This window comes from Octopus sinensis, linkage group LG17 (genome assembly GCF_006345805.1).
Source record: "Octopus sinensis linkage group LG17, ASM634580v1, whole genome shotgun sequence".
Taxonomy (NCBI): Eukaryota; Metazoa; Mollusca; class Cephalopoda; order Octopoda; family Octopodidae; genus Octopus; species Octopus sinensis.
In genome coordinates this window covers 17,682,084-17,697,081 of record NC_043013.1, presented here as the reverse complement: position 1 = coordinate 17,697,081, position 14,998 = coordinate 17,682,084, and the positions used below count along the sequence as shown (strand labels likewise).

General features: G+C 36.4%; 2 long non-coding RNA genes across 2 annotated transcripts; both read right to left on the bottom strand.

The window, feature by feature from the left end:
* Nucleotides 1-56: 56 nt before the first annotated feature.
* Nucleotides 57-14,603, bottom strand: LOC118766736. The gene is made up of 4 exons (XR_005002642.1): nt 11,413-14,603; nt 11,020-11,169; nt 9,344-10,373; nt 57-105 (listed from the first exon to the last, which is right to left on the bottom strand). It is a non-coding gene; the product is annotated as an uncharacterized LOC118766736 (long non-coding RNA).
* Nucleotides 2,298-7,627, bottom strand: LOC115220898. Its single transcript, XR_003882599.2, has 2 exons — nt 6,126-7,627; nt 2,298-5,889 (listed from the first exon to the last, which is right to left on the bottom strand). It is a non-coding gene; the product is annotated as an uncharacterized LOC115220898 (long non-coding RNA).
* Nucleotides 14,604-14,998: the final 395 nt, after the last annotated feature.

The window sequence follows — 14,998 nt, the reverse complement described above, 5'->3', positions numbered from 1 at the left end:
CACCCACTACACTCACGGAATGGTTGGCGTTAGGAAGGGCATCCAGCTGTAGAAATTCTGCCAAATCAAGATTAGAGCCTGGTGCAGCCTCCTGGCTTCCCAGACCTTGGTCGAACTGTCCAACTCATGCTAGCATGGAAAGCAGACGTTAAACAATGATGATGATGATTTCATCTGTGGGATGAGGAATCAATACAATAAAGTACCAGAGTGATTTATTCAGCCCTAGGTTACCATTCCGGTACTTTATTGTATTGATTCCTCATCCCACAGATGAAATCATATTTGTAAACAAAAGGCTCGTTTTGATGTCACTTATGCCAAGAAAACCGAAGTGATGTTTCAGTCAGCCCCCGGCAAACAATACCATGAGCCTCAGATAAAGGTGAATAGACGGATCCTACAAGCGGTGGAATACTTCACCTACCTGGGCAGCACTCTCTCCTGCAATGCCAACATAGATGCTGAAATTATCAACAGAATCTCCAAAGCAAGCAGCGCATTTGGGAGACTGCGAAAGAAAGTCTGGGAGTGGAGAGGAATCAGCCTCAACACCAAGCTGAAAGTCTACCGGGCAGTCGTGCTTACCACTCTACTATACGGTTGCGAGACGTGGACTGCTTACTGAAGGCACGAGCGCCAGATAAACCACTTCCACCTCAGGTGTCTTCGGAACCTCCTTCACATCTGCTGGCAGGACAAAGTCCCAGACACGGAAGTTCTGAAGCAGGCTGATCTCCCTAGCACCATCACAATCATGCACAAGGCCCAGCTAAGATGGGCAGGCCACGTCTCCCGCATGTCCGACACTCGCATCCCAAAACAGCTCTTCTACGATGAACTCAGCCAGAGCAAACGCAAAGTCGGAGGGCAGAAGCGCTTCAAGGACAGTCTCAAAGACTTCTCCATCGGCACAGAGACTTGGGAGACACTTGCTGCCGACCGCTCATCCTGGCGCAGCGCAATCACCACAGGAGCAAAGACAGCCGAGGAGAGACGGATTCAGTCAGCAGAACAGAAATGCCAGATGCAGAAAGCCAAAGCCACCTGCACCAATAGCACAGCCCCTACCCACTTCTGCCCCACTTGTGGGAGGGGCTTTCTTGCCCGGATTGGCCTCACCAGCCACCTCCGGTCTCATAGCAGCAATTCCACCAAATGATGTCAATGGTCATCTTCGAACCCGAAGGATGAACAAAAAGTATGTATATATATATATATATATATATATAGGTGTGGATGTATGGTAAGAAGTTTGCCTCCCAACCACATGGTTCTGGGTTCAACCCCACTGCATGGCACCTTGGGCAAGTGTTTTCTACTATAGCTTTGGGCTAACCAAAACCTTGTGAAAGAATTTGATAGACAGAAACTGAAAAGAAGCCTGTCGTGTGTGCGCATCTTTGTCCCTACCACTGCTTGACACCATTCGACAGAAAAGACTGTTTAAATAAGTTACCAAGCTTTAAAAAATAAGTAGTAGGGCCCATTCCGTTCAGCTAAAAAATTCTTCAAGGTGTGCCCCAGTCTAATGACTGAAACAAGTGAAAGATTAATGATGATTATTCACACACACACACAAACTGGATCCATGACCAGATATGCTGAGAGCATTTCTCCATGAGGAGAGACTTCCATCTCCATGTTTCTTCCATCAATACAAAGACAGGCTACATTCATTCATAGAAACACCCTCACCAAACATAGCACAAAAAGTTACAGTCAGGCATGGCAAGACTTACTCAAATTGACAGATGAAATTAGATATTTTACTTCTCCAATCCCCCTAATATTTTGATTATACTCTTTTACTTGTTTCAGTCATTTGACTGTGGCCATGCTGGAGCACTGCCTTTAATCGAGCAACTCGACCCCGGGACTTATTCTTTCTGTACGCCCAGTACTTATTCTATCGGTCTCTTTTGCCGAACCGCTAAGTAACGGGGACATAAACACACCAGCATCGGTTGTCAAGCAATGCTAGGGGGACAAACACAGACACACACACACATACATATATACAACAGGCTTCTTTCAGTTTCCGTCTACCAGATCCACTCACAAGGCTTTGGTCGGCCCGAGGCTATAGTAGAAGACACTTGCCCAAGGTGCCACGCAGTGGGACTGAACCCGGAACCATGTGGTTGGTAAACAAGCTACTTACCACACAGCCACTCCTGCGCTTATAATGAAAATTAATAGAAAAAACACTTAGGAAGTGATCTTGTTTGAAATATTTAAAAACAGGAAAATTGCAACTACTAAAACATACAACAAAGAATAAACAAAGACAAATGAAAGTTTTTATTTATTTTTTTTACCTTTCAAATTTTTATTCAAGTATGTAAAAAGTACAAAGACAATAGTTGGACCTGAAGTATTTCACATAGTTTAGGAGTTTTTAAAAATTTTTTGGTTGAATTTTTTAAGGAGGGGGGATATTTTTTTGTTTTTGTTTTTTTTTTTATTGATACAAAAATACTTTTTTTTAACCATTTTTTTTGAAATTATAATTTTTTAAATATATTTTTTAAAAATTGTTTCCATTTTTTTTTTCCTGTCAAGTTTTTTTTTTCCACCCATCTTCCCTCACGGAGCAACGTGATTTCTTTCACATGACAACAGTGGTTTTAATAATGGAATTAAATAGAGAATAGACGGGGCATGAGTGAGGATAGGGCAAAAAGATTTATACAAAGAGCTTGAAGAATATACAAATAGGCCCTGATCAAGCAGAAAGACAAACAAAAGTATTCCAAAGGGTGGGTATCTAAGAGTACATCATCTAATGTGTCCTCTTTTTTTTTTTAGAACAGTGTGGGTGTGACTTGAAAAAAATTGGGTTGCTATTTCTTCACTATGAAAGGTTTCCCTCTCCACTCAACTTGGACTACTACAATGGGGTTTGCTAGAATGTAGTTGCAGGTAAAGACAATAAAAAGGATGGTACTTCTGGCCCAGTGAAAATTTAGAGTAGTAAAACTAAATAAGGGCAGTAAACACTCAACCAAAACAAATCATTAGTAATAGTAGTGTACTAATAGCAGTAGTAAAAGATTCTTTTAACTTGTATGTTGTTTTCATTTAGAGGACAGAACGGCTCGTGTGTGTGTTTGTGTGTATATAATAATAATGATGATAGTAATTACTATAGGCACAGGGCCTGAAATTTTGAGAGAATTAAGTTGATTACACTGACCCCCCAATACTCAACTGGCTCTTATTTGATCGACCCTGAAAGGATGAAAGGCAACACTGACCATGGCAGAGTTTGAGTTCAGGACATAAAGAACTAGAGGAAATGCCACTAAGCATTCTTGATCGACACACTAATGATTCTGCCAGCTTGCTGTCATGTTTATATATTGTGCAAATTTTTATAAACATATACATGAATAATTGTTCTGACACACAGAAACTAGTTAATAGGCCAACATACACTTTAAAACATCAATAGATAATAGATATAACAGCAAACGGTGTATTCTGCATGTATGTATATATATATATACATGCATGCAGATATATACAAACCTATTAAAAAGCAGATGGATGTACATCATTAAATTACAGCTGTATAACAATAGATGGGTTTTAGTTTAAATGTCTTGCCAACTGGGTCAGGAGCTGCAACATCTGGACAAATGGTAAACTGGCTCGTGGGCAATATTACAAGCAGCTAAATGAATAATTTAGTTCTATTATTGGGTTTGTTCATTGCCTGCGATCATACTGGAATCATGCCATTAAAATTACAATCGAATACACCGACCTGTTTCAAATAGAATAATGTGTTCAACATGGAACCATGTTTTAAGCTGCATGCAAATTGCTGGGCTAAAGTTGTCCAGCCTCTCCCCAGAAGTTTCAACATCAAATACTACAGACAGTTATCATTGTTAGCTGTAAAGACAGACTGGCTTCAATTGGATGCTGACATAATTTGTTTAGCTGGTATTTATTTATATTATTAATTAATTACTAATTAGTGAGAATATATGAAAAATGCTTAGACAAGTCAGAGTCAGTCTTAGCAAACTAGGAAGGAAAGCTTTTATTGTCTTGCTGTTATTCACAAGCACACTGTCCAATAAATTAACACTGCCTACCACCCATGCTTCATTTATACATGTGTGTAATTAAATATGTATTTATACATACATACATCATACATGCATGCACATTTCGTTTTCTGCCAGTTACAATGTGAGTAAAACAAAACTTCTGAAAGAAACAAAAATATATCAGAAGAAATACATTGTCCTTTCTTACCAGCCTCCACCTAATTCAACAGCAAAGATGAGAAAATGATATTTACAGATGTTATAAACATCAATTTATGTTGGGAAAGAGAAACAGGTCTACTTACAAGATCACACTCACACACACACATGCACTGCAACTATCATTTACTGAGTGGCTCCCGAAGGTTGTCCATTCTACCTCTTCCTCAGAACTCCCCAGACTATAACCTGGCTGACTCCAACTGGTGTTTTACAATGTCTGCTATTGTGCTAGTGGTTAAATGTCAAATGAGAAACCCTTTCTAAACAGTTGCTGGCTACGAAGGCAATAATAATTTATGTTGCCAAAAAGTTGTGTATCTCTACAAGAAAGAATCCCAGCAAGTAAACTAGCCTCAATATATCACTGGTGCTTTATTTAACCAACATTTCCCATCTCCCAACAAAATAAAATGTAAAATCCACCCTGGTAGGATTTGAACTTAGAACACTAAAGGATATAACTAAACATTTAATCTACCTGACCACCACCATTTTCTATTTGATTATTCAACTAAGGAACATAAACCAACAATGGTAGCTGTAGCACCATTTAGCCTTAGATTAACCTTGACAGGCCAGGCCTATGATCAAAGCCATTCTACCTATGATCATTCCAAAATTACATTATTTAATGTGGTTATCTCTTTTAAAGAGGGAGGGAGACATGACAGCTATTTTCAGCAAAATGAATGACCACATAGATGCTCCCCTATTGGTTTGTGTATGTGTGTGAATATATGACTATGTACAGCAGTTATATACAAAAAATGCTTACAGAGCAGTGTGTGTGTTCAATTGAGGACATGGCCAATATAGTCCAGGAAACAGATCAAGCTCAAAAGTTTTTAAATCTAGTCAATAATTCTATTTACCAAGACCTTAGCATCACAAACAGTGATGTCTGGCTAGGATAAGAAGACCCTAAGCTGTTATCAACACCATCACTAGTTACTGCCAGGAAATTTAAACGGAAAAATGATGAAAGAAAAGAAAGGAGGGGGGGGGGGGCAGATAGAAAAATTATATTTGCTGTAACATAAAAATTGTGTATGTGTCCATGTATCTCTCTGCATGTGTGAATGCCTGTTTGTGAGTGTGTAATATGTGTCTCTCCATGGGGGCGGTGTGTGAATGCTTGAATGTTTGTGTGTGTGCAAAGCATTGAAGATCATTGTTATATATAGTTGTAATAAAAAAATTATTCCTTTTTTGAAGACAAAGTCAAACATGCAAATACAAGGAGTACATGTAGGAGAAAGAGGGAGTACACCTAAGGGAGAATATTTATAGCACTAGCATACCATCACTGAAACTGGGTATTTGGATTTATACAACATTCATGACAGAGAAAATCAGTTTAATCCTGTTCGGTTACCATTTTCCGTTTGTTTGAATGACTGGCAAAATATGACCATTAATACTCAGTCCCATGGAGCAGCACCTTGGGCAAGTCACCATCATCATCATTTAACATCTTATATGTATATATGTATGCTTGTCTTGGCATTGTATGCTAACTGCAAGCAAATGTGATCATCATACAAGCAGTATCTTCATTTCTAGTCTTCTGTGAAAAGCACATCAGGCCATGGGGAAATATTACCTATTTCTTTACTACCCACAAGGGGCTAAACACAGAGAAGACAAACAGATTAAGTTGATTATATCGACCCCAGTGCATTACTGGTACTTAATTTATCGACCCCGAAAGGATGAAAGGCAAAGTCGACCTCGGCGGAATTTGAACCCAGAATGTAACGGTAGACGAAATACCGCTAAGCATTTTGCCTGGCGTGCTAACGATTCTGCCAGCTCGCCGCTTCCATGGGAAAATATTACCTTGCTTGGAAACAAGTGAGAGTTAGCAACCAGCTGTGGAAAACCTGCCTTAACAAGTTCCATCTGACATGCAAGCATGGAAAAGTGGACATATGATGATGATGATTATTATTGTGGTGAACTAGCAGAACTGCTGTTTTGAGTTCAAATTCTGTCATGAACTTTAATTTTCATCTTTCCAGGGTCAATAAAATAAAATACTGGTCAAATTTTCAAAACTGCTGGCCTTGTACTTAATTTTGAAACCATTATTAAGGTCACATGGTGGAAGAATTGTTAAAGCATTGGCAAAAATCCTTAGCATTATTATTTCCACTATATTCCGAGTTCAAATCCTGCTGAAGTCAGCTTTATCCTTCATCCTTTTAGGGTCAATAAAACAATGTACCAGTCAAGTACTGGTAGTAGTGATATCAAATTACCTACTTTCCCCAAAATTGCAAGTCCTGTGCCTAAATCAAAAACCATTGTTATTATTAAGGCAGCAAGCTGGAAGAATTGTTAGATTATCAGGTAAAATGCTTAGTGGCATTTATTTTGAATCTATTTTGAGTTCAATTCTGCGGAGATAGACTTTGCCTTTCATCCCTTCAAGGTCAATAAAATAATTTAAGTACCAGTTGAACACTGGGCATGACATTACTGACTTAGGCCTTACTCAAAATTTCAGGCTGTGTGTTAATAGTAGAAAGAACTACTATTATTAAGGTAGTCACTTCAGAAACAATAGGTTATATGACTAAATGTGTTTGTGCTCAGAGTCGTTTTGATCAAGGTCAGCCCTAATCCATCAGACTTTATATTAGAGATATTCCATCTCTGACCAACCATATTTAGTTGGAAATAGGGTATTAAATAGTGTATCTAATGTGTCATTCATTTTCTTTTTAAAGTCTGTTGGTGTGCTGAAGATTTAGCTTCTATTTCTAGTGCATCAAGCAAACCACATGGAAGCTTCCTTGGTTTAAACCACCAAATAAAGCAAGTACCAGTAATATATTATCCCACAAACTTCTAAAATATTGAGTGAGCTGTCAGATATAATAGATCAATAGTTATAAAAGCTTTAAAAAGGTCTTTTATCTATTGCTTTGCTGATTCTACCATCTCCAAAAGTATGATGGGGTATGTTACACATCAATAACAGACGTTCTTTTTTGTCTAACAAAATGTGCTAGATGTATAAAAAACAAAAGAGAAAGAAAAAGAAGAAAACCCATGCAAATATCAAAATGAAAATTTCATAAATTAGCCAAGAACTTATAAGAATTACCCTGAATTCCACCCTTATATAATAGTAGCTTTTTAATCTTGGACATTCAAAAAATTCATAATAGAGTTTACATGGTTTATGACTAAGCTATCTTCCTAACTAATGGTACATGTGTGTGAGTGTGTGTGTGTGTGTGTATATCACGTGATCACGTGACTGACCAGGCTATCAGATGTTGCTACACATCGCTGGTCACAATGCACTTCTCATTGTTTTAGCCTTCAAATGACGCCACCCCGCTGGCTAAGCGAGCAGGCCAATAGAAGAAAGAGTACAGCAGGGATCACCACCACCCCTCTGCTGGAGCCACGTGGAGCTTTAGGTGTTTTCGCTCAATAAACACTCACAACGCCCAACCTGGGAATCGAAATCACGATCCTACGACCGCGAGTCCACTGCATATATATATATATATATGTGTATATAGACTAGGTATAAAGTTAATCACTGCAGACGGTATTTAGGTAGGGTATATATTAATCAGCCAAATGGACTTAATATTTTACTGGTGCCTGTTTTATAGATGTTGGAGAATAAAAGGCAGAATTAATACTGACAACATATAACAATAAATGTGCTAAAACACCATTATTATCAATGTCGAAAAGCTTAACCCTACATACAGAGAGAGAGAGAGTTTACAAATAAATCTATCCACTTGCTTTACACAACTGTTTCAGTGTTGTGCAAATTCGTTGCAAGAAATGTTTTGATTTTTGTGTGTGTGTGTTAGAATAAACACAGAAAAATATATAAACTACAAAATAAAAACCCTTATTCCTTTATATAATACATATTTTCAATTTCAAAATAAAATTAAAATAGAAAATGCAAAAACTGAAAGCTTCGCTGTTATGGCAGGCAGTGAAAGTGAAAGTTGTTTGGAGGAGACAAAGGAATCAGGGAGAGGAAGGAGCAGTTGAAATTTATTCGTTTTTATGTTTGTGTTTCCATGTTAGCATGGGTTGGACAAATATTCGTTATTGAGACATTGCTTATAGCAGGACACCCTTTCTGATGCTAAACTTTTTTTTTTTGACTTTTTTTTCCGAGAGAAGAATTTTTATAACATAAGTCTTTGAAAGTGCAGAGCTAGGAGAAAATTGTGGACAGGGAACAAACTTCACTACTTCTAGTTAAGCACTTTTCACACACACACACACACACATATATATATATATATATATATATATACATACTTAATCATTTATTTAATAATATACATGAAAATGGCAAAATGTTGTAACATCTCTTGTGGGATGAGAACACTGCGTCTACTATAAACCATACAGGAATGTTAACCACTAACCCAAAGTGACACCACAATTGTCAACTGCCTAAATAAGTTAACCTAAATTAAATAGCTACAATGACATACTATTGACCTGGAGGATCTAAGTCTATACAGTATTCAAGGTATACTATCTAATGATATAGATGGAGAGGCTTCATACTATTTCTTGCTTCTAAATTCCACCAACAAGGCACTGGTCAACTGATCCCCAAACAACATGCTTCAGACAAACTTCTTAACCATACAATCATCCCTGTGCCTTTAACTATAAATAATAAAATGGATTACATCTTTACATAAACCCTAACTCTAAAACTACCCCTACACACACGTGTACCATAGTCTGGTGCTAGCTTCCAGGTATTTAAAGGAGAGAGAAATCCTGACTGGTTGAGCTGATCAACCACTACAGAAGGAGCCCACTGAATATCTATGTCCAGTTGCCAGCGCCACCAGACTGGCCTCCGTGTCGGTGACACATAAATGCACCAACTGATCGTGGCCGTTTGCCAGCCTCATCTGGCTCCTGTGCCATTGGCACGTAAAAAGCACCCACTACACTCATGGAGTGGTTGGCGTTAGGAAGGACATCCAGCTGTAGAAACACTGCCAGCTCAGACGGGCCTGGTGCAGCCTCCTGACTTCCCAGACCCCAGTCGAACCGTCCAACCCATGCTAGAATGGAAAACGGATGTTAAACGATGATGATGATAATGAAAAAAGTAGACATGATCATAAAACCCTGCTACAAATCCAACAACTATCTTTTTCGCTATCTCTAAGCAAGTACACACACACAGAATGCTCCACAAAACTCTATAAGAATGTGTTAGCCTTTTCTGGTATTTTACATGAAAAACAAATGTTTAACTATATGCTTTATACCTACACAGTTGTAACGAGAAGAGAGTTAAATTGCAACGTGTTCACAAACTGTGCCATGACCTGGCAGTGTTTGGAAGAAATACAATAAAAAATAAAAAAATCTTCACCAATTTCAGACCAAATATTTTGTGGTAATTAAGGATCACAATTCATAATCCCTCTAATTTTTATTCTATTTTCTATTAAACCTTAAAAAAGATTCACAACTCACCAACTACTATTTTGATTGTTTTCAAATATAATTTAGGTTATCATTATTGCCAGGAAAAATATTTTAGGTCGCAAAATCGTGATTTAATATGTGAGGTGAGCAGAAGAGAGTGAGACTGTATGAGAAATGTGATTGCTTCCTATGTTGAAAGACACATACCTTGGCTGAATGCCTTTCCAGTTCGAAGGTATTCAATGTGGAGCAGCCAGAGTTATGGGCCTTGCACTGTGGCACAATAACAGAAGTCAACCAAGTTTGAACTTGTTAGTATCTGACCCACTAGCTCAACACCTTAACACACAATCATTGTATATGTATATACACATATATATATATATTGCATAATTATTGAGCATACAAAAGCTTGGCTGTCGCTCACATGCAAGTATGGTATAACCATAGTAACTTGTACCATACTTGCACAAATTGTTTTAGGTACCTGCATTATCACAAACCGGCAACACTTTTGACTTAGAAGAATCTGAGAGAGAGAGAGAGACAATTTCTACAGCACAAGGCTGGTAGTGTCAGCAGAATAGACTAGAGCAACATGGAATTAAGTGCCTTGCTCAAGGATACAACAAGCTGCATTGTCCAGGAACTGATCCCATGCTCTTACGATCATGAGCTTGAAGTACATCAGAAGAGGAAGAAGACTAAGTTTTTAACCATAACCAATACAAGACACTCCTTGTTCAATAACTCCAACATAATCACATATTTTATACATACACAAATATGTTTAGTGTTGATTATTGGAAAGATGTGCACTCAATACCAGAAAATCCTTAAAAATGTCTCAGCCCAAAGGCTGCGGCCATGCTGGGGCACCACCGTTGAATAAGCTACACTAGTATGTGAAACTACTTCTGATACATGGCACTTGATCAACAAGGGAGTTCGATGCCGCTGCCCGCATCTGTGTTTCCTGCCGAGAGGTAGGTTCATCTGGAACCCCTGACAAGAAGAGATCCAGTTTAGTTTTAAAGAAACCCATATTCACACCATGCAGGTCTCTCAGGCATTTAGGAAGGATATTGAAGAGCTGTGGATATTAATAGTAGATACTAATAATATATTTTATTTTGATCGAATCTCTTGCTAATTTGAAGTTATGACTTGTCACGGTAAATAAGAAAGTGACTCAATCAAAATAAAATATATATTATATATATATACATATATGCACAAGTAAAGGTATATTAAATACCATGCATTCTTCATTTAAAACTTTCTCTGTTTCTGCCTCAATAGGTGTCATCAGCATTAGAATTGTCAATACCTATCCCTAGCAGTCAAGGGACATTACCCATGGTGACAAAAGTATACTTCCTAAGTTACTCATCATATGACTGGTTGTACTATATATATATATATATATCTTGGTAAAAACGGTAAGATAACAAAAGAAAGAAAGAGACCTCAATATTATGTAAATAGAGAAATTTATCTGTAAATATAATGTGTGACAATTACTCAGTAGCCAAGATAAAGCTCTGAGTTTCAGATGCCGAGCTGGAAATCCACCTCAGCACCTGAAACTCAGAGTTTTATCTTGGCTACTGAATAATTGTCACATATATTTACATATATATATATATATATATATATATATATATATTACACACACACATTATTAGTTTTTCACACAAACTAAGAAGTAAGTTATTACAAAAATACTTTGATGGTGATACTAAACAGCTAAAGACAGAAGAAACTAAAAGCTTCAGGTAAAACTGCTAGGATTGGTAACATTGCCAAAATATCTAACACAAACCTGTTGGCCATATTGTGGAGCCAACATAATAGAATATAATAATAGAGCCATAATGGAATATATCTCCTGGTTCTGTTATGGAATAATAGTAAAGTCATACATAAATATTATAATTTCAATGTGGCCCACCATGAAGGTCATAGGATGATGTGGTGAAATCTATATACTCAAATGAAAGCAGGACTAGATAGAAGGTCTCTATGGATAGATAACTGTGTTAATGGAAGCCTAAGATAGACATTGTATGTTATTAACAAAGATTTCATCTGAACACTTGTAAATTGACAATTCAAACAAGAATAGAAATAGGTTTGTCAGATCAAATAATGGAAATACCTGAATAACAAAATGTTCAAGTCTTCATATTTAAATTAGACAAATGAGGAGATCACAGCAGATAAAACCATCACAAAATTTCAACTAGAAAAATTGGAATTAAATAATTTTAAAAACTACAATGAGTGAAGTCTGTTAGGAACTTTGTTTGACAATCTAATCTTATCTGAAGACAATATTGGTTAGGATTTATCTATTAATAAACTGTTTACTGAGGAGGAAAAGCAGTGCTCATGTTCTGAGATTGGCAAGACAGAGGGAGCGAGGAAGGGACGGTAGGGGAAGGTCTCCTACTGTCAAACTAGAAACCAGGCTTGATTGCATCCAAAAGTGTAGGCTCTGCTAAAAGCACCCAAGGTGGGCCTTTAGTAAAGGTTGTGGTGTGACACCGTAAACCAAACAATAGATTAAGTCTCACACCCAAGAAGGCCATCGACAGGTTTAAACTCAGAATGCAAAGAGCCAGAATAAATACAACAAAATCAGCCCATCCAACACAATTCCATCAATCTGCTGTTGCAGATTAGTACTTTATTTATTGAGCCCCAGAAGGATAAAAGGCAAAAAATGACCTCAGAGGGAACTGAACTCGCAATGCAAGAAGCTGAAATAAATACCTCAAGTTATTTCATCAGAGGTTCTCATATTTCTGCCACTTTACCCACATAAAAGGTTGTCCTGTTCAGAAATAGTTTTACCAACATAATAATTACAACTATAATAATTAGTTTAAAGGGAACTGCGATGGCTACAGTAAGCTACTGGATATCATTTTATTAAACAGTTTAATCAAAATAACCGATTCCTAATTTAGTAGAGAAAAAACACTATAAAGAATTGTGTTGCCAGTACAATTCTAAAGAACAGCAAACCAACAGATAAGTAGTAGTAGCAGTGGTGGTGGTAGTAGTAGTAGTAATGGCTGTAGCAGCAGCAGTAGTGGTGGTGGTAGAAAAGTGTATTCTTTAACAAAAAAATTTTTTTTAGAAAGAATATATTCGTTCCCTGAAAACTGACAGGAAAACTTTGTTTTCTAATGTTCAATTTAGCAAATATTTACCTGAGGTAGATTTTTATATACAATAAACCGATAGGCAAATGTCACAATTGATTTTAAATGTCACAGAAGCCTAGACTAAACTGTAATTAAAAAAAAAAAAAATTACATTCATTTTTTGGAAAAGGGGATCTGAAAGCACATAAAGCTATAAGTAATAGACGTAGGTTTGAGTCCCACAGACAGACTTTTGACTTTTTCTGTCCAAAATGGGTTTTCAATCCAATATTTACAGCCGTGCTTTGAGACCTACTGTTCTAAAAAAGAATATTTCACATCCTCTCAAAAATTCACAAAATTATTATAACATCAACAATATACAATTTTTGCTAGTAAGAATAAAGTTTCTAAAATGGATTGAGAAATTTGAAGAACTGCTTTGGTTCAATAGTAGAATGCCTGTCATGTCCACAGGAGATGTGGGTTCGATTCCCACAGGCTGCCAACAACTTTTTCTATCCAAGTGTTTTTCAATCCAATATTTATTTACATGGTATATTTATAGCTTTAGATGCTTCGAGACCCACTGTTCCAAACAAAGAATTATTTTACAATCTTTTGAAAGTTTAGAAAATTCTTGACATCAACAATATATAAACTGATGAGCAATCACTAGCATCAATAATTAGAAAATTTTAAAGGAAAATAAATAAAATAAAACAAAATAGATAAAATATTGTTTTACGTTTCCTGTGAAATATGCAAAATAAAATAAAATAAAATTGAGGAAAGAACTGATCTAATAAGTTGAATATTTAAAAATGATAAATAAGTAAATTAGAGTAAATATCTCATTAAGAAATTGCTTCCACAATTAGGTTCTATTTCAAAGATGGCAGGTATTGTCATAAAACCTTATTGTTAAAATACGCAACATCAGTCGCAGGGGTTCATCAGAGCTGAACATTGACCAGGATTGACGGTCTTCCCTGTTCCTTTCTAAACTTCATATAAAAGCACCATCTTTGAATGAAACACAGAAGCAGAAATAAATTTGGGACAACTGGGTATTTTTCATATTAACATAAGAATAATTAATCAAAAAAGGAAACTAATAATCAATTATATGTATATGTGCATGCACATGTATAGGGCTATATATATATATATATATATATACACACACACACACACATACATACATACATACATGCTGCACACACACACAAGTGGTCCATGGTGGTACCAAATGATTCTTCCCAGTGCCCCTGAGAATAAAGAGTTCTAAAATATTGGTGCCACTGCAAGCCATATACATACATGACAATATTTTACTCTGTACACCCCGCCCACTAATCAACTTGTTAATTGTACAACAGGTTGTCTCAGACTTCTGATGAAGAACCTAATATGTATCTACATACACACACACAAACATATATATGTATGCATGTATGATATAAATATGTTGCAAAATATTAGATTTATAGAGAGCAAAAAAAAAAAAAGAAAGAAAAAAAGAAAAACGGGAAAATGGAACGAAATCTGAAGACAAACCCATACCTCTGACAACATCCTTGCAACTCACAAACTCAGCTGTAATATAGGTGATCTTAACATTTATTACCTTGAAAATAAATTTAATAGGTTTTTTTTTTTCTGTTCTAATTATAATTTATTTTTAGTGTTTGCTTTATTTTTAAATTTATGTGTATATATATATATATATATATATATATATATATATATATATATATATATATATACATACTATGGTTTTCTTCTCTGATTCAGTGAGGCATTAAGCTTACATTGAAACATCTCAAAGAGGTTTTCTTAGTTTGGAAAGCTGTTACAAAGTACATGCAATCAGTCCATAATAAAAGTTTTAGCAACTGTCTGGCATAAGAGAAGTTCAGGGGCAAGGGGCTTAAGGGGCTCGAGGAAGAATATTAAATGAATGCAGTAGTGAGCTCCAGGAGAAACTGTAACAGCTAATTAGCCACAAAGGAGCGCCTAAATGAATAATCACCAACATCACAATAACAAATAACCTTAAAGGTGGTAAGTCTATGAGTGGGGGTGCCACTATGTGGTTGA